Source organism: Columba livia, chromosome 3, assembly GCF_036013475.1.
Source record: "Columba livia isolate bColLiv1 breed racing homer chromosome 3, bColLiv1.pat.W.v2, whole genome shotgun sequence".
NCBI lineage: Eukaryota > Metazoa > Chordata > Aves > Columbiformes > Columbidae > Columba > Columba livia.
Genome location: NC_088604.1, coordinates 41,539,738 through 41,563,666, shown reverse-complemented (window position 1 = coordinate 41,563,666; position 23,929 = coordinate 41,539,738). Strand labels below are relative to the sequence as shown.

The 23,929-nt window shown below is 37.7% G+C and overlaps 1 long non-coding RNA gene across 1 annotated transcript; it reads right to left on the bottom strand.

Moving 5' to 3' along the window:
* Window positions 1-306: 306 nt before the first annotated feature.
* Window positions 307-23,923, bottom strand: LOC135579014 (uncharacterized). The gene is made up of 2 exons (XR_010471252.1): window positions 2,887-23,923; window positions 307-1,480 (listed from the first exon to the last, which is right to left on the bottom strand). It is a non-coding gene; the product is annotated as an uncharacterized LOC135579014 (long non-coding RNA).
* Between the last annotated feature and the right edge of the window lie 6 nt (window positions 23,924-23,929).

Below are 23,929 nucleotides of genomic sequence, written 5' to 3'. Positions count from 1 at the left end.
AACTTCATTTTTTTATCAAGATATGTACTCTGTCCTGATGCACGAATAATTTCAAAAATCTCTCTTGAAAGTCAGATGGCATTATTAAAGCCAAGGAACCCAAAGGCTGGGAAGATTGTTGATCTGTATTGTATTGTCATCCTGACTTAGCAAAGAAAATGCTTTGAGGGAATGCCTTGTCTTGCGGAATCCTGCTATTGATTTTGTCAAGTATACTGAGATCAAAAGTTTGCATTTTATATTAAATATCCACTTCAGCAAGAGAAAAAAAATTAAACCAAAATTCTGTTATTGTAGAGGCATGCAGACCCATTGATGGAAATATTTTATTAAAAATAAAAATAGCTACAGAGCTCTGATATATGACAAACATATGTTGTTATTGATGGAAGTATCTTAAAAGTATAAACTTTGAAATTAAAATAAGAAAAGAGCAGAAAAGAGTTGAATTAACATCATAAACATCAACAGGATTTGGTAAAGTATAAAAAAATACAAGCCAAGATCGACCACTGTATTGAAGGCCCTGTTTAATTACTCTCCCGGTAATAACAGTAATAATAAGGGCAGAAAAAAACCACCATCTTTTAATAAAAGTGAACATTTCTAGTCACCGTTTTGTCCTTACATAGGGAAAAGAAACGATGATTTAATGAAATCAGTGGGTGTCTTCGCTATTGCTGCATCTTCCAGGTGGAAGTTTATGGTGCTATAAGGTCATATCTGAAAGATTCAAAGAAACAAGCACATTCCTTTAGGTTCAAGTATAATAAGATATAACCAAATATAAGGTGACAGTCTCCAACGATGGCATAGTGCTGAAATGGCAGAAGAAAAAAATATCATCAGAATAGAATGCATATTCATGGATATACATAATTATATCCATTTTGTGTAATCAGCTCATTTTTTTTCCTGTGAAGTTCACCATAAAATGATTTTATTTCTTTATTTATATAATATTTTCCCTCTAGTCAGGACTGGTGAGACCACACCCGGAATACTATGTGTCCAGTTCTGGGATCTTACTGGATTGAGTCCAGTGAAGGGCTAGCAAAATGATGAAGAGACTGGAACATCTCTCCTGTGAGAAAAGGCTGAGAGAGCTGGAAATGTTTAGCCTGGAGCACAGAAAGCTCAGGGAGATCTCATCAACATATATAAACATCTGGAGGAAGGGTGCAAAGAAAATACAACCAGGCTCTTTTCAGTGGTGTCCACTGATAGGACCAGAAACAATGGGCAGAGACAAACACAGAGGAGGTTCCCTCAGGAACATCAGGTACACATTTTTACTGTGAGGATAACGGAGCTCTGACACAGGTTGTCCAGAGAGGTTGTGGAGACTCCATCCTTGGAGATACTCAAAAGCCATCTGGACATTGTCCTGGGCAACTGATTTTAGGTGGCCCTGCTTGAGCAGGAAGTCTGAACTTGGGGATCTGCAGAGGTCCCCTCCAAGCTCAACCATTCTGTGATTCTGTAATGAAAACCAGAGAAAATATGTAAGCGCATTCATTCTTTTTAACTTATGTGTATTTTTGTCTGGCTGTTTACAGTAACAGTAATCTCAAATAACAATGTTGCCTTTGTCAGTTCCAGTTCTCTCGAATCTCTGCTCAGATCACCGTTAGCTCTGGCAATAGTGCTGGTTGGAATTAGCTACCTTTGATATCTCAGACATGACCACTCATCAAAAGCAATGACATAAACTACACCTGAGCTTTCAGAAACTACAGATACATTTCGTTGCTAGCTGCATTTTTGTCAAGAGATTGATGTACAATATTAGAAGGAAGAGACTGGTATTTCCATTTCACATAGTATTAAAAAATAAAATTTTTTAAAAAGTATTTTGTATTGATTACTTGCTGTCTTTTCTCTCAAGAGTTCAAAAAAACTCTTCTGAAGTTGGTATTCCATAGAATTGCAGTGGGTAGGAATTGATATTTGATTCTCTTATTAATTAAAAGACAGAGTGTTTCCAAGTTGGAGCTTTCCCTTGCTCAGCTTTTCTTTTATTACTTCTGTTGCAGCTATACTCTCTGTGTCATCTTTCTTCCCTGACTTAATCTGTTCACAGCCTGTACAGTTTTGTTTAATACAAGCAGTTAATTCCTAATGTCCATGTCCCACACAAAAATGTAGCAGTGATGCATTGTTTATCTGCCTCAATTTAGTCTTCATGGTGGTAGCAATATGTATAAGCCATCATTTATCACTGACAATTGTTTTTTGCTTGTTATTACTATATTAGAAGCAAAAAAAGCCACATTAATATTTTATTTTCTCAGTCTTACTGTTGTGGTATTATATGTCAAAAGGCCTGGCAGAATTTACTTGATTGGAGACACGTTATTGAAGGCCAAAACTCAACGGACATATGATCAGAAATGTGTACTGGACATAGATGTTAGAAACAAACCAGAATCCAAAAAGTCAGGAAAGCTTTGAGGCTGCCCTTTAAAGTTTTCCTTTCTCTATATAAGAAGACTAATATTATCTACTGCTGTTGTTCAAGTGGGCACCAGTGGTATAGCCAGGGGCAGTCTGAGCAGTATCAAGAAGGATTACAGAGCCCTGGGAGTGGTGATGAGGGACTCCAGAGGACAGGTAGTTTTTTGTCAATCCTCCTGGTCAAAAGGAACGGTTTGAAAGGGCCAGACAAGTCTGGCAAATCAACAAATGGTTACAGGGCTGGTGCCGCAGCCAGGGGTTCAGCTACTTAGACCATGAGACGCTTTGAGAAACTTCATCTATTGGGGGCTGATGGTGTCCATCTGTCAGAGAAGGGGAAGAGCATCTTTGGTCATAGGCTTGCCAAGATGGTGAAGAGGCCTTAGACTAGTTGCCGTGGAAGGGGAACTTAATTAATCCCACTCCTACCAGTTTGACATCAGTATCAGCAATCAGGTCCAGGGCCTGCAGAAGGATCACAGGTCAGCAGCAGAGCACCTGAAGAGCAGCACAAAGGAATTCTAGCCACTTGAGCCTGTATGTCAGCTTCATCCAGAGCCCAACTTAAATGCCTCTATGCAAATGCACCTACCATGGGGAATAAATAAGAGGAGTTAGAGACATGTTGGAAAATGAATATCCTTATGCCTCCTAGAATCTGAGTATCAATATTTACTGTCTCCTGAATTACCTGTGTTTCAGTAGAAACACTGAGACTCACACAAAGAGCTTCGACATCCCAGCTAAACTGAGACACACCTATATTTAGTAAATAGAAAAGCAGGTATAAGAAATTATTAGATTATTATTAGATTATCACTGTATGAGCAGTATCATGCTGAGTTTATCATATACAAAAGTCAAGAGAATAAGCGGCTACAATGTGGCAACCAGTATTGTTCTCTGAAGGCTATTCTAATCCCAGTCTGATACCAAGGTAAGAAAACCAGAATGTTTTCTCTTCTCAGCAGTTTGTGATAAAAAAAAATCACAGCAGTGCACATGACTCATGAAAATAAAAAAAATTAAATTACAACATTGACATGTATTTGGCAGATGTCATCATTACTGATGAATTTAAGTGTCTCTTCTAAGTGGAACACATCAACAATCATCTTGTAACCAAGGAAGAAATTATTTCCATACTCATCAAGAGGTGTGCCTCATGTGTGACTTTATGAAGCCTAACTACAATATTGTTACCTCTACCTACAACCCTTGAACAGATCTTTGAACTAGATTCTTAGCATAGTTTTCAAAAAGTGACATCTCAGACATAAAATTGCAGATGTTGCACAAGCTATTCATTCTGAGAATAATGTGTAGAGACATATTCTAGAGCTCTTATGCTATTCTTCTCATCATTGTCAATGTCAAATATCCAAATTGTACTGGGTAGCTTCAACAAGGCTTTGGTTCGTAGTAAAGCGAGACAAAAGGCACCTGTCGTGCTCGGATGCTGGGCTCATCTCTACCTCATCTGACTAAGACAACATGATAGATCAGAAGGTAAAAGGTAATCCAGGCTGGATTATTTTTTATGGAAGCAGGGAAGGATCTGTGACATATTCTTTTTCTTTGATCTATGAACCATAGTTATGGTGGCATCTTCCTCACCTTCCTTCCCACTCTACACTGCATTGGTGAGGCCCCAGCTCAAGTAGTGTGTGCACCTTTGGGTGCCTTAGTACAAGAAGGACAACAAACTATTAGAGTGTGTCCAGAGGAGGGCAACCAAGATGGTGAAAGGTCCTGAGAGCAAGACTTAAGAGGAGTGGCTGAGGTCACTTGGTTTGTTCAGCCTGGAGGAGGCTGAAGGGTGACCTCATTGCAGCCTACAACTTCCTCAAGAGGGGCAGCAGAGGAAGGGGTGCTGATCTCCTCTCTCTGGTGACCAGCAGTAGGACAGAAGGAAATGGAATGAAGCTGCATCAGGGGAAGTTCAGATTGGACATTAAGAAAAGTTTCTTCACTGAGAGGGTGGCTGGTCATTGGAACAGGCTCCTTGGAGAAGTGGTCACAGCACCAAGCCTGTCAGAGTTCAAGGAGCATCTGGATGATGCTCTTAGTCATATGGTTTAGTTTTAGGCAGTCCTCTTTTAGGTAGTAATCTTTTTTAGTATTCAAACAAACTTCACATTGATGGTTTTTAACTTCTGAACAAACATTAGATGCTTTCATGGATGAGTTTTCCACAAATGACTGTAGAAAAAAAGTCCTGAGAAAATAATATTTTCAGTCCTAGCGATGAATTTAATTAATCCTTTGGCATGAAAATTTATTGAGCACAGATTCAGAACCCAAGGTAGAGAATACCAGAACTTTTTACTTTAATGTCATCTCCTATCTGTAAATCATCTCTTTCATCTCTTTTCAAAACTGTGTGGATATTTATTTATTTTTGGTTTGGCTGCTTTCATTTTTTTTTTTTTTTTTTTTTTTTTTTTGTAGCAGCAGGTAATCTATTTCAAATTTATCCTGGATATGCAATAAATTTCCCTTAGTCAGTAGGTATAATATGAAGGACTCCTTCGAATTTGACCTTCAGTTTGTGATGGATGAGGTTTATCTCTGAACCTTTTACTTAGCAGTTTCACAGACAGAGCTAGTTTTGCTGTGACTTCTTAGTAAGTGAGAGAGATTATTTTTGGTGAATGCAAGTAATTCAGAGCTTTTAGTCTTTTAGAACATTTGCAGTCTGGCTCATCTCTTTCACAGTATTCCACACCTACTTTTTCTTCTTAATTTTTTGTTATAGAAATGCTAATAACGTTAATGATAAAGTACCTCTGCAAGATTAATCTGTTTTCTTGATGTGGTGGAGGACCTGTTGTTCATCTTCTTCGTTTAAGCATTTCACATTTGTGCATCCTCACGTAGCGTTTTACATTTAATCAGCACTTTGTGAGACCCTTGTCCTTTCAAGTACTTGTTTTTCTCCTGACAGATGACACTTTCTTCCTCATTTGTTATTGATCCACTTGGAATCTCTCACTGACTTTCTAAAAGTTTTTCTTTTGTCAGTGTCACTGCTGTCTTGCATCTTTGACATAAAAACTTCTTCTATTACAAACATTCTGTAACATTTCCAGTATTACTGGATCTACAGTGTCTAATCTTAATTTGTTGTTGTTGTTGTTTTCTTTTTAATTTTTTATTTTTGTTGGCTATGTTTGGACTTCGTCCACAACTATGGATCTGGTCAGCTCTCAAATCCTATGTTGACACTTGTTTTTCATAGAAGTTTTATCAATGCCACACTTTCCACAATCATCTGGCCGGATATAAACTACCTGCATCACCATAGTTTGGTCTGATGAATGTGATAGATATACTTCAAGCCTGAAACAAAAAATACAGGTATTGTAAAGCAGACAAAAAAAAAAAAAAATCCACCAGCATCATGTGCATGTGAGCAGTGATACCAGATGTGCAAATGAAAATGATACTGTGGGATCCAATTTTCATTTTTGACAATATAGTTTAAAAATTACTTGTGTGGAAAGGTCATTGCATAAAACATACAGTAGACATACAGATAAACTGGTCTCATACAAATTTAGCTACCTCTAATGGTACCATTTATTGCCTCAGCTTGTAGACTAAATTACTTAGTTGACCTTTTTAACAGATAAAAGTCAAAAGAGAGAACAGATTGTGAAGGAGGGAAGAATGTGTATATCAACAGAAATTTCAAAACCTATTTAAAATGTATCATAATCTACCATTATGGGGCCATCACTTCTACATCAAGAATGGGAAGAAATAAACAATTTTTTCAATTAGTTCTCATCTAAAAATTAATTTTCATTTAAAAATCCAACAGATAAAACTTATAGTTCTATTAGGAACACATATTCATATGTCATATGGATAGTTATTGCTCTCCATTTTTATTTTATATTACTTCAGTTCTGATGAATTTTTGCGATTTAGAAGGCCAAAATGATACAGAAATCAAAGTCTGATGACATAGTCAAATCAAACTTATAATGGGAAAATTAACATACAAACCCAAATCCTTTGAACTGCATAATCTTCATGGACAAAAAGGCCAAGCCTCAACCTCTCCATGTGGAATATGGAGTAATTATATTAGCAGAATAAACCTAAATGTATTCCAGTATACATTGTTTTTTTCAGGTTTCTTTACCTCATGGTAATATTGCTCTCCAACAAAAGATCTAAGTTTTAAACAACCCCCAAGGATTTCCAAATCCTGTCCTCAGGATTCGCTTCGTATTTTATCACATGCCAATATCCAGAATTACATACAAATGGATGCAGAGATGAATTTATGCTGAAAATCTTTAATGAGGCCCCAGCTAGTGACAGGCCCAAGTTAGGAAAGCCTGGCTAGTTACAACGCAGCAGTTTCCCCTTTCCTACAGAAAACTACTGACTCTATTTGCCAGTTCAGAACAATTTACTCTTCCACCATTGAACATGTGATTGACCAAAGATTAATTTTTTGAAAAGTTCAAAGAAGATGAATTTCAGGCTTTAACTGCACATTTATGCTGAGACTAATTTCTAATAGAAATAAGGAAGGGAGAGTGTAATTAATGCAAGGTGGTGGGAAGCCTGATCTGATAAATTATCATGTTCATAAAAGATGGAGAAGATAAGGGCTATGAGGACAAATATGAAGACCCTTTCAGACAAACAAGACTAAAAGACTGTGGCTTCTTTAGCCTCAAAGCAAAGGCTGAGAACAGGAAAATCCATACAGAATTTGTTGCTTTGTTTAGATATATCATGACTGAAGGAGAAATGGGTATCTGAGCTAAGAGGCAATATTGGTGCAAGAACATGATACACAAAAAACATATACCTAGACTGAAAATAAAATACATGTATTCCTAGCCACTAGAGTGATGAGATTCTGGAATTGCCTTTCAGTAGAAATAATACAATTAATTATCCTATATTTATTGTAATAAATAATAGATTCTGCTTGATCTCATTTGCAGTATTAGTCAGTCTTCTATCAAGCTGCAACAAAATGATACTTGGCAACATGCTTCCCAAAAATCAGCATTTTGATTTGTCTAAACAGGACTGACTGAAAAATTAAATGTTCTCTCAATTATTAAAAGCTTGTTATGTATTGGATTTTTCTAATTGAAAAACCAGAACAGTCAGAAATTATGACGGTCTCAGTCACATTGAATTTATTTATGGATTCTGATAGACATGAGGAAGCAAATGTCAAAGAACCCTCTTGATCTAAGCTCCTAAAACCACTGGAATGAGGAAAATAAATTAATATTATGGATGTTCTGCTCTTTGTAACCAGAGTGCAAACTGAAGCTGTGAGTAGAATTTCCAGTCCAGCAAAACAGAGAACTGCAGAAGGAAAACATTGCAACACAGAAAATATTACAACTTGGTAGTTTTGTGGCAGGTATTGTATTTAGCCACTTACAAACAAGAAATATTTTGAGTCAACACTTTTCCAAAACACATCATTTTGCCTTTTTATGTCAGGGAGAAGGTAGTGAGGAGTTTATCACTTTGAGCACACAGTTTCCAGCTCTCTCTGAGGTTGATTACTACCCTTAATATAGAGATATCTCAATCACACCTTCTTCTACAGGAGCTTATGTAAGAACACAACCATTGCAGTACACTCACTATATTATTTTTATGCCTATGGGAAGACAAACTGTGCTGCTGGAACAATAAATTGTCACTGACTGTCCAGAAAGCTCACATTTCTACTGGCTTCTTAACTACAAATTGCAGCAGCATCCAAACTGAACTTCACAGCATTAAGCTTCTGAATATTTTCACTAGCATCACCTTCACAAAAAGGGAATATTTGCATGGATTAACAGGGCAAGGAAAATCTTTAACTTTTCCAAGATTTCACTCCTGTTCCTCTTTCTTTCATTGCATTTATTGTACTACTAAATTTCAAGGTGTACTACCTTCTCCTGAACCTGGGTTAGAAGACATCTCTGCCTAGGCAGGGCAGCAGGCTGTAAATTCATAGTCTGCAAAAGCAAGCACTTGCAAAAGTGAATATTCAGGAAGTGGGTTATTTCATATAGTATAATAAAAAAACCCCTTTTTCTCCATCCTCTTTTATAGGAGGATATTAGGCACTGAGGTATTGATATCGAGTAGAACATCATAGAATGCAAGAAGGCCTAGAGCACCTGTCTTATCAAGAGAGATCGAGAGAGCTGGGTCTATTCAGCCTGGAGAAGAGAAGGCTGAGAGGAGATCTTATCAATGGTTATAAATATCTCAAAGGTGGATGTCAAAAGGATGGGACCAGACTCCTTTCAGTGTTGCCCAGCGATACGATGAGGGGCAATGGGCACAGATTGAAGCACAGGAGGTTCCATCTGAATATGACAAAAAACTTCTTTACTTTGAGGGTGCCAGAGCCCTGATGAGGCTGCACAGAGAGGTTGTGGAGTCTCCTTCTCTGGAGACATTCAGCGCCTGCCTGGACACATTCCTGCGCGATCTACTCTAGGTGAACCTGCTTTAGCAGATGGGTTGGACTAGATGATCTCCAGAAGTCCCTTCCAACCCCAAACATTCTGTGATTCTGTGATGATACTACAAGGGGAAGGTGACTTGCATAGGACACTGTTGGAAAATTCTAGTCTGTGTTGTTTAATAAAGTTACCTCTGAGTAAGCAGCTGTTCGATGTCTTCTCTGTATTGCATTAACAACTAAGACAATGTCCCTCCTTGTTGTTCTGTGTTTTGAGCAGTTGTCCTCCCTGAATTTGGTCTTCCAAATTGTATCTGAATTCGGTTTATTTGCAATTCCAGTAAAAACCTGTTATATTTTTCTCTTCATACTGATGCTGCAAGAAGAAGGCTTTTTGTAATTCTTCAAGTGCTTCTCATTGAATTGAAGCTCAAAAATAGGATTTTCTTCACCTTGTTTCATTACAAGGCAAAATGTGCTCAGCAGCATTCCAGTTAAAATGGTTACACTAAGAAGGGTTCACACAAAAGGAGCTATGTGATACCAAGTTTTGTGGGAGGATAAAGATAAACCATACACAGTAAAAGATCACTGAAACATTGGATCAAAAGGATGTTAGATTACCCAAGACATTTTTTTTCATTCACTATTTATGCATTATAGCAAAATAATATAAAAGCCAATTCATCTCACCTTAACCTCACTGATCTGCTACGCCTGTAGCCAGATCCACACAACAATGTTCTGATCCTGTTTTTTCATGCTGTGAGCAAGACACTAACATGAGAAGTACAAAGAACACATGCAGGATGCTAGACTGTTTCTGACAAAGGTAGGATTTTTGAGAATGATTGTATGTATATGAAAAGAGAGTCAACAAAACTCTTTGGAAAGAGAATAGTATGGAAAAGGAGAACTTGGGGTTAAGGTTATCCAAGTAGTGGAACCTAACCTGGGTCTGGTGAAACATTTATTGCAGCGCTTGTTGAATTGTGCTGACAGTTTGTTGTTGTTGTTTTTGTTGATTTGTTTGTTTTGTTTTGTTTTATGGTTTTATTTGGTTTGGTTTTTGCTTTTTTGACGGTTTTTGTTTGTTTCTTTGTTTTTATGTGATTCATGCTGATATATGGAAAGCTTGCTTTTGAGAAGAAGTTTGACAAGCTTTGGATGAGCACTTGAAAGCGCAGGAAAGTAAGGAGGGTGACAGAAGCAGAAAGGATTCTGGGTGGGTTGTCTTTCGAAATAGGTTGTACATATTTAAAGATTTGATTATACAGATGGCAGTAAAAGACAAGGTCAAGTCTAGCGTACATTTCAATTTTAAAACCCAAATACATTGAAATTTCCTTAGGAAAATGTTTGGTTTATGCAGAAGTGTCGGAGGGTTCTGTTGCTGTATTTTTTGTTTAGTTTGTACTGTAGTAAGCTACAACAATATTCAGGCGTGATTTATTTCCTCAGAAGAATACCCTTTTTTGGTGAACTTCATCTTTAGCCTGATTAAGAGGGTTTTGTGAGTGTTCTTTTCACATCAAATGCAATGGAGTATCTCTAAATCATGGCTTTTGGGGGAGCTGGTTTTCTAGAAGCAAGTATGTTGGTCTTTGTTTATCCTATTTGATGATGCATACCAACATAGATCACAGTGTTCCCTATCACGATAAACCTCTAAACATTTGCATTCCAGAATTTTATCTAGTGCACAAAATGGCATCCTCGAAATTACTTAGATAAAACAACACAACTGCTGTGTACTAAAGTGAATTCACACATGCAGCCGATGCAGGACATAAATATATGACTTCCACTTGGAAAAACTTGCTCACAGAGCAGATACTTCATCTTTGACAATTCAGTCCTGATACTCAGAGGAGACTAATAAAATACTTTCAAAAGATAAACCTGGGAACTAAAACTCATAACTCTACCAAATACTTGAAGTCGTAGACCCTACATAGACCTACAGAAATACTTTTGTCAATGTAATAAACAAAGTTTCTCCCTTCTATTCCAATCCTGAGGTAATTCCTCAATGTTTCACATGATTTAGGTGATACTTCTTGCTCTTCTCCAAGACTGGGACCTAATGACCCTAGCACCTATTGTCTTACAAACTGCCTGCTTTGCTCCACACGTGCTTATCAGAATTGAGTCATACCAATTATCATATGGAAAATTCAACAGAAATCACTTATTCTTGCTTATAATTCAATTTGAAAATTTTCTGTTTCTGCTTCCAATCTAGAGAAGAGACTGTGTTTTTTCAGGCTCTGTCAGTTGGTCTAATAAAATATATTATTTCTTTAATATATACTAGTTTCACACAATTTTTTTTACAATTGTGATTATAGTACTTCTTTATTGCCTATTATTAAACATAACAATGTTCACATATACTAAATAGTCCTGTGACCAAATACAGTCATTCATTATCCTGATAATTATATTGTTAATGAATACATAACAATCTTCTCTCTGAATCTTGTAATATTTCATGGTTTTATTTTCATCTGGCTTGTTCCTTGCTCTGGAAATACCTTTCTAATTTTGTCATGAAATACCTGTACCAAGAATGCAAGATGACAAAGCCCATGGGCCTGATCATGGCACTGTCTTCCACAAGGTCTGAGCTTTGCTGATGCCTCATTCAGTGCTATACCTTTTAAAGTTGTTTAGAAATGAAATCATTGAAGTGAAAAATACAGTACTCTGTCAGTATGCCTGCCAGTTTATCATTGACTCTGTCTCACTCACATGAACATATCTATGAGCAGTTAGTCTCCTTTTTTTCACCTTATGTGTAAAAATATATTCCTATTTTTTTCCTTCACTGACTGTTGCTCTGCATCCCAGATTGCTTAATATATCAATGGTTCCCATTTTCCTGAAACCTCCTTATGGGGAGATGCCAACATAATAAATTCTTCACTGGTTCAGAGATCTTTGGACAGAGAGATCATTACAGAATTAGAGCTTTGGGCTGTGAGCTATTTTACAAGGACCTTTTTCTACAGGGTCCTCTAAAAGAACCTGTACTGAAGTACAACTTCCCTAGGACAGAACTACTCAGAGATTAAATGGTTCTTACAGTGGCTGCCAGCTTAATGAAAAGATGCTGATTGATAGGCATCTGCCAAGAAAAAATGGTTAGATAGAAGCCCGGCTTTATGAACCTCCAAACACATTAAACTTGCGAATGCAAAGTATGTCTGTGTTTCACAGTCAGACAGGACACTTTTCAAAGGGAATAGTGGATAGAATATTGGTGCTTTGCATCAATGGTGCTGTCAGCCACGATGATTAGCACTTTGATCTATCTGCAATTATGACTATACATTTAATCAACAGGATTTTAATGCAGAAAGTGTGCTGCAAGTTGGTTCTTTCTGTATATATGAAAGAACGGGAGGTCCTTCTAAGAAATCTCTGGTATATTAGGGCTTTCTGAGCACCTCTGAAATGATGGTAACTGTTACATAACTCTCTCTGAAGTGTGAGATGCAATGAATGTTACATCAAGGCATAGGATAAGGGCAATGCAAACTTTCTTTTCTTGACTGACTAACTCCTTCTTTACAACTCCCTGTGCTTTCTTATATTTAAATGCACCTGAATCTGCCTATATGATAGTTTCACAGACTTGTGAAATTGTAGACTTGACAGAACCCTCTTTCTACCTGAAAATCACACAGAGGAGTTGTAGAGTGTCTGCTTTAAGTCTCCATGTTGCTTTTTCTCTGGAAATAGATTAGTCATAAGCATCTTTATTCTCCAAGTCAGAAGTCACTTAAACATCGTTCTTTCTGCTTGTCAAAGGGCATTGATTATTGCCTGCCAGAAGAGATTATTCTCTAGTGAGATGGCATTTAGTGTCACCACTCCCCAAAACAGTCCTTTCACTGGGATGGAAAACACATGCCGCCATTCCTGAGAACTCTGTAATTCTGCCTCAGTAATAGACTCACTGACAGTTGCCAGTTCACCCCAATAAATGGTTGATTGTCCTCCATTTGTGAGCTCACTTGGTGATAATGACTGTTAGGAAAAAGGAGTTTAAGAAAAAGAATAATTTAATTCTATCTACCATGAGAACTAAACATTCAATAGTAATAATAAAATAATAAAACTTATTTCACTAAATATTTAACTATAATTAGACCACCAAGAAATTGCAATTAAAGTATTTTTCTTTAAAAAATATTGTTTCTGCCCCAATGCTAGCTCTATTCACTTTCTAGTTCAGGATCTTTCTACAGTGGAGGTTTGAATTGTTTAAAGTAAGGACAATGAATTCCAGCTGGATTCCTTTGCTCTTCAAGCCCCTTTCCCATGGAGGCTGCACCTTAAAGAACTGATCAGAGGTTCTCTCGGCTTTTCAGAGTAAGGGGAATTACTTCAACGTTGCTTTTTGGACATGAACTTTCTGACAAGAATGTAGGGGCATTAAAAATGTAGATAGCTTAAAGGGACTGGAAGCATAATCAACACAACACTGGGAATGAACTATGAAGAAAAGTTATCTGAAAGCAGAATTTTTCTGTTACACAAAATCATTATTGGGAATGCTGCAGTCTTAATACTTTGAGATTCCTCTCTCTTCCTTTGCTGAAACTTGAATGAAACTATTTTTTAACCACTGGACTTTATTCCATTCCACTCCTCTAGCATGAGGATATCATATAGAAAAGCAGAATGTGATGAAATGAAACGATGCATAACACTATACAAGAGGACAAGGTGCCTGAAGGGTGAAATATCTATGTAATCTGTATGATTCAAGGACTATTTTTGGAGGATCCACTTGCAAAAACCAATTACTATTTTTAGCATTTTTATGGTAGCTCCTCCTCTGGAGATCTCCAAGGAGAATGACACAAAATATTGTTATTTCATTTTAGCAATGACAATACTGGCCTCAGGGACAAGGGAGCAGAACAAAGCTGGCAGATCTTTTAGGACACTTTCCATAGAGTGCAAGAGCTCTTGATCCCTAGGTATAAGAAATCAGGAAAGGATGACAAGAGACAGGCATGGATAAGTCAAGACCTGCTGGTCAAACTAAAGGTCAAGAAGGAAACGCACAGTCAGCAGAAGCAGTGACAGGTATCCTGGGAAGAGTGTAGGGACATTGCCTGGTTGTGCAGAGATGGGGTCAGGAAGGGCAAGGTGCAGCTGGAGCTGAACTTGGCAAGAAATACAAAGAATAATAAGAAGGGCTTCTACAAGATATGTCAACCAGAAAGGAAAGGTCAAAGGGAGCGTGTCCCCGCAATGAGCAAGACAGGTAAACTGGTAAGAATGGACGAGGAGAAGGTTGATGTACTCAACAACTTCTTTTCCTCAGTCTCCACTGGCAAGCTCTCTTCCCACACTTCTCAAGTAGATGGAATGCAAGACAGGGACTGGAGGAACAAAGTCCCTCCTATGTTGTGTATTATATTCTTATCAGTGCCTTGTCAAGTCTGAGAGAGGAGGGATAACAGCTAGGGCGTATTTAAGTGCTGATGAGAGCGGCTGTTTGTGGATGTTACTGGCTGTGGAGGTGGAAGAAACAACAAAACATGGATTTTACCTACCTTCACCAATTTACTGTGCTTGCATGTGATAACATAGGCATTATGGACTAACTTGTGAAACTAGAAGGATCTCAGCTTGTCAACATTATCTTTTCTGCCATTTATGCAGAGACAATGCAAAGCAGAGTTGCCTAATATTAAGCAGATTTTTTCCAGGGACCCCTATGCCATTGGAAAAAATACGCTTCATATTAAAGAAACAACTAATCCAACCCGGACAGGTATTTAAAGGTGAAAAGAAGAAGAAGAAACTTTACGTAAACGTGCAACAGACATTAAATACAAACACCTAGCAACAGGAGATGTACTGTTTCTGTGGTCCTGGCGATGGAGTGCCATTGCTACTGGCCAGGCCTTGAAATGGATCGAGTGTGAAACTACTGTAGCCTCTGATTAATCTTTCAGATGGCTTCAGATAGAACAGTTCAGAAGTTTTCAGTACCCAGCAGCCCTGAAAGCATTCCGACAAGAGCTGCTACTTCCAAAGTACTTCCAAAAGTCTATTCGTAACTTTAGAAGAATTCACGGATAGATACATGGCATAAAGAAAGGGGGGAGAAGAGAAATCAGGGAAAAATTAATGCATGAAGGAGCTCTGATGGCTAATGAGATCACATCAACCACACTGAAAAACACAGATCATTCCTGCGAAATAACATCATAAAAAGAAGGAAGGTATTGCAACAGTTCTCACGGACCCGTCATCAGCTGAATCTTTTGCAAAAAACCCGAAGTCCTGGCTGCATTGCTGTAGTGACTGAAATAGCAATTACATGACAGAAACAAACCTCCATAATTAATTTCAGGTCCCAGTTACATAAATCTAGATGAGTAATTAGATTTTAATGAAACTGAGTTGTAATTCATTAGATTTTAATTGCGTTGATATACATTTTCATATGGCATATTGTCTATGAATTGCATTCAGATAGTATTTTCATATGGCATATTGTCTATGAATTGCATTCAGATAGTACTTGTATTTTAGAAAAAATATCATTAATGATCAAATCACCTTGACAGTTTTATATATTATATATTATTTATATATTTTTGATATTAGAGTTCCCAGTTCATTTAATAAGTTAGAGATTTATCCTCAGGCTTTGTAAAACTAGATGAAGTATAGGCCCTCCAACCTGAAGTAGCCTTTATGAATTTTCTGTGTCTATCTGCATGGATAGGTATACAGATATGAAACCAGAAATTATCATTAGGATGATCAAATCTGAGCTCAGATATAACATAAACGTTTAGGTTTTCCTTTAATTAATATGCATGAAGTAGGACACAACAGCTAGAAAAAAATGACCATTCCGATCTAAAATTAAATCTCATTATTCTTTAAAATGGTGTACAGACACAGTTTTGTCATAACAATATTTTTCTTCAAAAGAAGAAATTAACAATTACTTTATTTCATGTGACAGGAGAAAAAAAAATCACTGTTTCTTATAACCTTAGTAATGCCAAATTTGTCATGAATCAGTGCAAGTCCCAGTATGAGCTGGCGTTTCCTTGCTCATACTGATGCCTCCATCTGTTTCTCAGTGCTGCCTATATACCTGAAAAAATAGATACCTAGAGAACTAGAAAGATACAGTTGCCAACTGTGATGGTGGTACATAGTGTATATATACCATTCTTGGAAAAGAAAATGAACTATTCTGGGCTTAAGACCTTACTAGTTGACTCTTGGGAGGCAAAAAGTAAGATTTAGTTTGTGGGCTTCTCCCTTTTTTATTTTAAGAAGCCTTACAGAAGCTATGTGTGCTACATGAAGCAGTTTGTCCATGAAATAAAACTGCAAAGCTATCCTATTGTAGCGGGATTGATACTGCTTAAATAAAAGTTGATGGTAACTCCCCATTAAGCTCTTGATTTAAGTGTAATTATCATTATTTACTTAGTTCTCACAGAACTGGGACCTAAAACAATTCACAAGAAGAAATGACCAAAGTGAGGAATTTGTGTTGAAAGTATGGCCACTGTCTAAGGGCCCCAGGCAATTTAACTTTTGTGCAAAGTTGATAGCAAGAGGGCATTGACATAATAAGGAAGAAAAAAGTGAAAAAAACCACAACATGTAAATGTTCAGATTTCAAATCAGGGTAAGTCTGCAGCCTTAAACTCAAAAACATTAGTACAAATTTTCTCAACATTTTGAAGGAATATTCTCCTCTGTCTCCACTGTAAACACATCACTTTAAAAACAAGGTGATATTTCAGGGGTGTGAAACAGGACATACAATATAAACTGTTGTTAGACTTTGACCTTGGTTCAGGACTCTGCTTAGCATACCTAGAAAATGGGTGGCGTGAAAGTGAAGCACACCCTTGTGAAGGATGGCAGCTCTGGATTGGATGTCTTCTAGAGAAAACACAAGATGAGTGAACAACATCAGTTGGCAGGTCCAAAGTCTGGACTGTGCATATTATTTTTCTGGGAATTTCTGCCCAAAAGATGGGCATCTGTCATATAAAACTCAGCATATTTTACTGTTGCAATCTTGTTTGAAAGTCTGGGTCAACTAAACACATCTCTGGGTGTCGGGGATAAGCAGGCATTTTAAACAATCTTCACTTCAGAAGAAAAAGCTGATAACATAGGTGCCATATGGGCTTTGATTTTGGGCATTCCTGAATATTGAAGAAGGATAGACTGTAGTTTACAACACACTAAAAGAAAAAGAAAAACACTGCACATCTGCACTGGCCTGGAAAGCCAGAAAATAAATTACTAACAGTGAATTACACCTCTGCTTCTATTTTGTTTGAGGAAGCAGAGGAGGAAATAAGCATGTTCAGCTCTTGCAATGCAGCAGCCTCATTATCTTCACAGCCAGTGCACCCACGAAGACGAGCAGAGCTCTTTGTGCTACTCATGTCCTGTGTGTTCACAGAAGGGGATGTGGATCAAATAGCTCCTGATATTCTGGCTTAGAAGAACGTGTTTGAACAAGACCAAGCAGTGAATGTGTAAATGAAACAGGGACTCTTCTCTTGTCCCAGGCTGTGTAAAGTGTGGTGACAATCCTGTTCTTTCCTGCTAAATATATGAAAAAATATCTTCTGATTATATCTTTGTGGAATTTGGCACACAGCTTTATCTATGGCTTTTCCACATCTTCGAACCAGATAGAAATAATAACTAATACTTTTTTAAAAAATATTTTTTACCATTGATATATCTATCTAGTTTTTGTTCAGTATTTGTGAACCCTTTACCAAGAAAAGACAAAGACATATATTTCACTTGGAGAAAATTGTATAGTTCTAAAAACTCCTTCTTTTGTTCCCCTTATTACTCAAAGGTTTTTGATTTGAATATTTTCTGAGAATGTCCAGCAGATTAAAATGTCCATGTAGATTGCTTCAGCACTCAGTTTTTAATACTGTTTGTCATAGCAGCTTGGCACAGGTGGGACAGGAGCCAACTTCCAGTAACAGCCTCTGGAAAGTACTCGTCAGGATATCTGCTCAATGATTTACATAAACATTATCAGAGAAATTGACCCTAAATATCCCAGGAGCGCTTTAAAAAGATTTAAACTTCTTAAGAATCTCTATCTTGTTCATCAAGAAGTACAAAGAAGTAAGAAAATTTATAGTTAAGGTTAAAAATGCAGGGCTGTTGTTCTTCAATTTCATGTTCTTTAATTTCATGTTGTTGCTGTCATTTGATAGTACTTTATACATGTTCTTCAGTAATAGAGGGTAATGCTCAGCCAGCACCTTTGTGAAAAGGCCAAAGTCTTTCTTAATAATTGCAAATAAGATTTTGAACTGAGCAGTGTAAAGGAAAGGTCTTCATGTACGCAAACTTTGCCATTTATGTTCTTTCTGTGGTCACTTGGAGAACAAGAAGTTTTAAAACAACATGGATTAATGTGTTCATATTAGTTTTCTTGCCACTTTCCAGGTCTTTTGTTTGATTTTTTCTTTCCTGTGGATTTGAACATTTCTCAGTATTTCTACATAGTTCCCTATAATAGTTATTTTTCTCAAAGCATTCAGTAAACTAATGATTGTACAATTCTTTGCTCTTTTTCTCCTGCTTTTAATCAGAAAATTAACATTGTATGAAACTAGGGTGAATTATATAAATCTACAAATCTGCCTGTGAACAAAATATGTATAGACCTCAGTGCTGACAGAGTATAAAGAATGCTTTAAAACCCTGTTTTAAGAAAATGGTATTTGCACACTGTGTTAGTGCCATATGGCTTGTGCTTGGAGAAACAACAAAGAACAATGTATGTTTAACTTCTGATTTTCTAAAAGCAAAATGTCTCCAAGAGTCAACAAGCTTTTAAAATAACACTTAAATGTGGGCTTGGAAATGATCATAGACATCTTTAGCTCTGTGTACAGGTAGAGATTCATGCTGTCCTTTGCTTCACAGCTTTACCCAGGCATGGTGCTAAGGAGAGGCTGATACTTCTTCAGCGCCCACACTGCTTTCCTGTGGAAACATTGTGGGAACTATTCTGGCATGCTTTAGAATACAGGGCAGCTACTGTGCTTTTCGGTAGCCTCAGCAGTCTCTGTGTCTCTGTTTGTCAGGGCTCTGAGTGTATCTTGCTCCTTGCTGTGTCCCTGCAGGTGCGGGTGCTGCCCTGTCAGCCCTGCTGTCAACCCCAGATCCTGTCTCACCCTTCTCAGGGGGCAGGAGGGTTCTGCTGCTTCCTGGTGCTGTTTGCCCTTTTGACATCCTTTTATGAGGGCTGGGGATGGCTCCCAGCAGCACCCCAGCATGGTCCTCCTGCGGGATAACCTGCAGCCGCTGACAAGGCGCAGGGGCTTCGCAGCGCTGGCTCTCCAGGGCCACCTGACCTGCAGAGCATCCCAGGATCTGGCCCCTCTAGTACGTATTTTAATACCACCTATTTTGTTTGAGTAAAAGCAAACTTATTTACAAGGCCTTTACCTTCTGAAATGTACCTCTTCTATTTGAAAATACAGTAAATAAGCATGTCTTTGATACAGTACTGTGGAGATCAAGCTTACAGAGTGCAGCAATTTACCTATTATAACAGGAGAATGCAAATAAGCAATACATAAATTCCTCAAGGACAACATTTAGTTATGTTGCATACCAAACAGGACACTCACTGCTACTGCATGATAGATGGCAAAGCTGCATGAGTTCATATTAGCTCTTACCTCCTAATCAAATTTAGAATGATGATTGGCAAAGTCCATTGCTGTAGAAGATAGCAGATTAAATCATCTTGGATTTGTAAATTAAGCAGCACAAATTTTTAAAACAATAGCTCTGTATTATCATGATCAAAGGATGTATTTGCTTAGGGATTATGACATAACAAACGGTGAACAAAAGGTTCTAAAATAAATGCATACATACAGTAAAATGACAAACAGCAATGGGCCAGGGAGTGGAAACTGTAAGGAAAACTATCCCACGTTTAGTTAGAGTCGCATAATTTAAATATTAGATAAGAATCTGACATGCTTTCAAGCAACCTATTGGGCATCAGGTTTGTGGGTTCACAGGCAGTGCAAGGTAGACACAGGGAGAAGAAAGCATTATGAGTTCAGATTTTCCAACAGCACTCCTGAGCCAGGCTTAGATATTTCAGAGAATGTTTAGTCAGCTACTGAATTTTGTTTGTATCAATGGTTTAGGAATTGCAGCCTTTTGAAGATATTTTTATAAGGACAATATAATTGCTCACATTCAAATCATCCAAAAGTAACAAATAAATTGATGCTTGTCTCACTAGACTCAAGTGAAAATTCAGTTCTGCGTATTTTACTTCTTATTTTGAATAGGTGGTATGTACAGTGGTGCTTCAGGGGTATTCAAAGATATGCCCTGTCTTGAAGGCTTTGTTCTGACAACACGTATTTTCATCAAAGATCTATTTAATAAACTTTTCACTGTATTTGACTGCTCAAACTACTTGCCCAAACACTTTGTTGCATGTTATTTCTGTCAGCTGTTTACAAAATAAGACCCCAATTTCCGGAGCAAATATTGCAGAATGTGAATTGTATGGTTAGTTCATGTGACTAGCTAGACATATGATTTTTACATTTCCTTTCACAGGTTTTGTAAATGAATACAGAAAACAGCTATAAAGAGATGCAGTCAGAGGCTTAACACAAGTTCTTCAGCTATCTGGACTATCACTGCTGTAGAAGGACTAACTGAGGGTAGAAAAGATCATTGACTCAACATACGCTGCGTTTCCTTCCTAGGCTACTTGTTTTTATTATGGCACTCTTTTTTTTTTTTTTTTTCCCTACAAAAATACTTTTGATATTTTTAATTAAACATAGATGGGATGTTGTTTTTTTTTTTTTTTTGCCAATTTTGGCAAGAAGGAGCATGTTCTTTCCTGTTTCGTAATGAGAAGAAATAAGATTTTTCTCTGTCATTTAATTTATATGAGAATATCCACAAGCTTGTAGCATTACAGGGGCCATGACAGAGGCACAAAGAACTCTTCATTGTTTTGCTATGGAGTAAAAAAGCAATTGTATACATATTCATTACTTTGCATTTTTTACATAAGAAGAAAAATTCCATCTGTCACCCTCACTGCAGTTTATATTCCCTGTTTCATATTCTCTATTTTTAAGCAAATAGTGAAACTAACATGTCAACAGCATAACACTGCATAGATTGAAATGAAACTATGCTGCCTAAACCAACTTAATATAAAGGAGAGTGTTTAGAAATAGAATAGCATTGCTATTCCCTCCTCCCTCAAGTGATTCATGCTGACATGGCAACATCAGCTGAATCCAAGGGCAAGAATTTCTGCAGGCTCCTTGGAGCACGCTGTTTTAAAATTTTTGAAATGCTCATAGCTCTGACATGGTTGCCCCCTCAGTTTCCTTGTAGTTATGTCACTACAGAGGGAACCAAGATTTTACATAATGTTTAATACAGGGCTCTGAGAACTGCTGTGGGGCTGTGCTATATTTAGAGGAAGGGTTCACTTAAAACTATCCCCTGCTCAAAGGCATCACCCACTTCCTTTGCTTGGGAAGATGTTCTGCAACATCCTTCCTCCATGATGTCCATGATGCCTTTGACAAAATAATTAAAGGAAGGAAATGGCCCGTCTACCATGCTCCCTTGTGGAAGTTTTCTCTGTTAAGCCCAATGAATCTTGATGCCTTTTTTGCTCTGAGACACAACATTAAGAGGGAAGGTAGAAAGTGTCCTTCATTAATGCAAATGACTTGTAGCACAGTAATAAGCATGTCTTTCTACAACAATGTAGGTTACATGGCATCCTCAGAAGGGCTGGTTCTCTCACTTTCTGGGCAAATGTTTAACTAATAGGCTAAAAGGGAGTTTCAGTGACTGGTTTTGGAAAAGGAGAGCAGTTTTCTCTCCAGTCTTGTCCACAAAACAAAGCAGTTGACATAACCACATATTTAAAGCAGGCCAATCCCTCTGCTGTGTCCCTCTGAGATCTCTCCTTCTGACAGACCCTTTTTGGACATTGATCCAAAATAGGCACTGAACTAGTTGTTTATGCCATGGTTAGTGCACTCTGGTCACATAAAAAGCGGGATCTTTAGCCAGTAGAGGGGCTTGAGGATAAAAAAAGAAACTAAATGCAAAAGAAACAAAATTCAAGATCAAGCAGCTGCCATTTGGGTGGAGGAAGGGGAAATGAGTTCAAGCTGCAGTTTTGAATTTGTTGGCTAGCTTTGCCATAAGAGAATCTGCCCTGTTTCTGGATTTTATTTGAACGCTCTGCCCATATGACAGAGTTTCAGTGGTGAAGGCTCTGAAACCACAATTGCATCGGAAGAAACCAGGCTACATCCTCAGGACTGATCCAAAGCCAGAAGCAGCTTTCCTGTTATTTTATGTCTCTGACATAAACTAAGGAAACAAACAAGCAGAAGTTCAAGGGAGCTTTGGAACCAGTATGATGTCAGTTTGATGGAGTGAACTCTTCATACCTTCAATCAATATAGTTGAGTTGGCAAATGCTCTGCAGCATGGCTTCCCACTGTGCTCTTGATAAGCAAGATGACCTAAGCTCAGGAGACAAAGCCACAAGTACTAAATGGGCTATAAGAAACAGCAATAAAGTTTTTATAAAAATATTAAAGGAAAATAAGATGAAGAGAAGAGCTAGTCATAGTGGGGAGTACTTCTGGTCATGCTTAAGTGCTTAACATACAGTGTTGTCCTGAGCACTACATCTAAGAGCAAAGTGGAAAAGGCAGGAATCCATGCTGTTATTCTGCCTCCAGGCAAATAGGACTTAAGAAACTGGGGAAATTCAAATGGAAGAAAAATCTATTTCTTGATATCAGCTACATGCACCAAAGAGTAGGAAAAGGGCAGAGAGAAAGACAGAAATCAAGCCTGACACATTGAAAATTCATTTGGGGCATGCAGGCAGTATGAAAACTAAATGTTATCTTCAGCTAGGATGGCTGTACAAGCTCAGCCTCAGCAGTCATTCCCAAACAGCAGTCCATTAGCTGTCCCACCGTCATGGACAGACATGTCCATGCACACGCACAAGCATAAGCATACACACTCACTTGACCGTGAACACGAAAATAAATCACAGTAGGGAGTTGAAAAATGTCAGATCACCCTAAATCCTGCAGGTGTTCAAGCACAGGTGCAAACTGTGAATTTCCATTTTTGGAATAATGATAATGGACAACAGTCCTGGTATCTGTATTCTCTCACGCTACAGTGGAAGACGATACTGCAGACAAGAAGTGGTACTGAGACAAGAAGTGACATGCTCTAGAGAATGTATGAATGTACAGAGAAGGTCATCTGAGCACTCCTGCTCATCCTTCCTCAGAGCCTTGCCCTCAACAAAATTGGCTGACCCCATATTCAAAAGTGGTGAAAGGAATGTGCTTATATACAGCAGCACTAATCTGGCTTTGAAGCAGAGTACAATGGGATTGAAAATGCTATTGTAAGAATAAAAAGAAATAAACCAGGAGCCAGTTTAAAATGCCTGGTGAATTCAAACCTTCATGCTCCCTTATGCTTTATATATCATGTACTAATTACCTGGGTTTAAAAAGAAGCTGTTCTGTATATGAGTTGTGCTATTGTTATACTATTATACTCATAATTATTCATCGTATTACAAACACTTATCTTTCTATTATGGTGAAGCTGTATATATACCCCTAGTATCTAGGACAGGCTGGATATACTATTCACAGGAATTTGTTTGCCTTTTCCTGCATTTCTTCTGCACTTCTGCTATACACAAGACAAGATTTTTTACAAAATAAAAACTGGTAGTAGAAAATGAGTACCCAGCCAAGCAGACTAGGATCTATACTTTATGTGCACAAGTACATTATTTTCATTCAAATATTCAAAACTACATTTATGTGATTTACAATTGTATTTTTTTCTTCCCCTCTCCCTCTCCCTCTCCCTCTCCCTCTCCCTCTCCCTCTC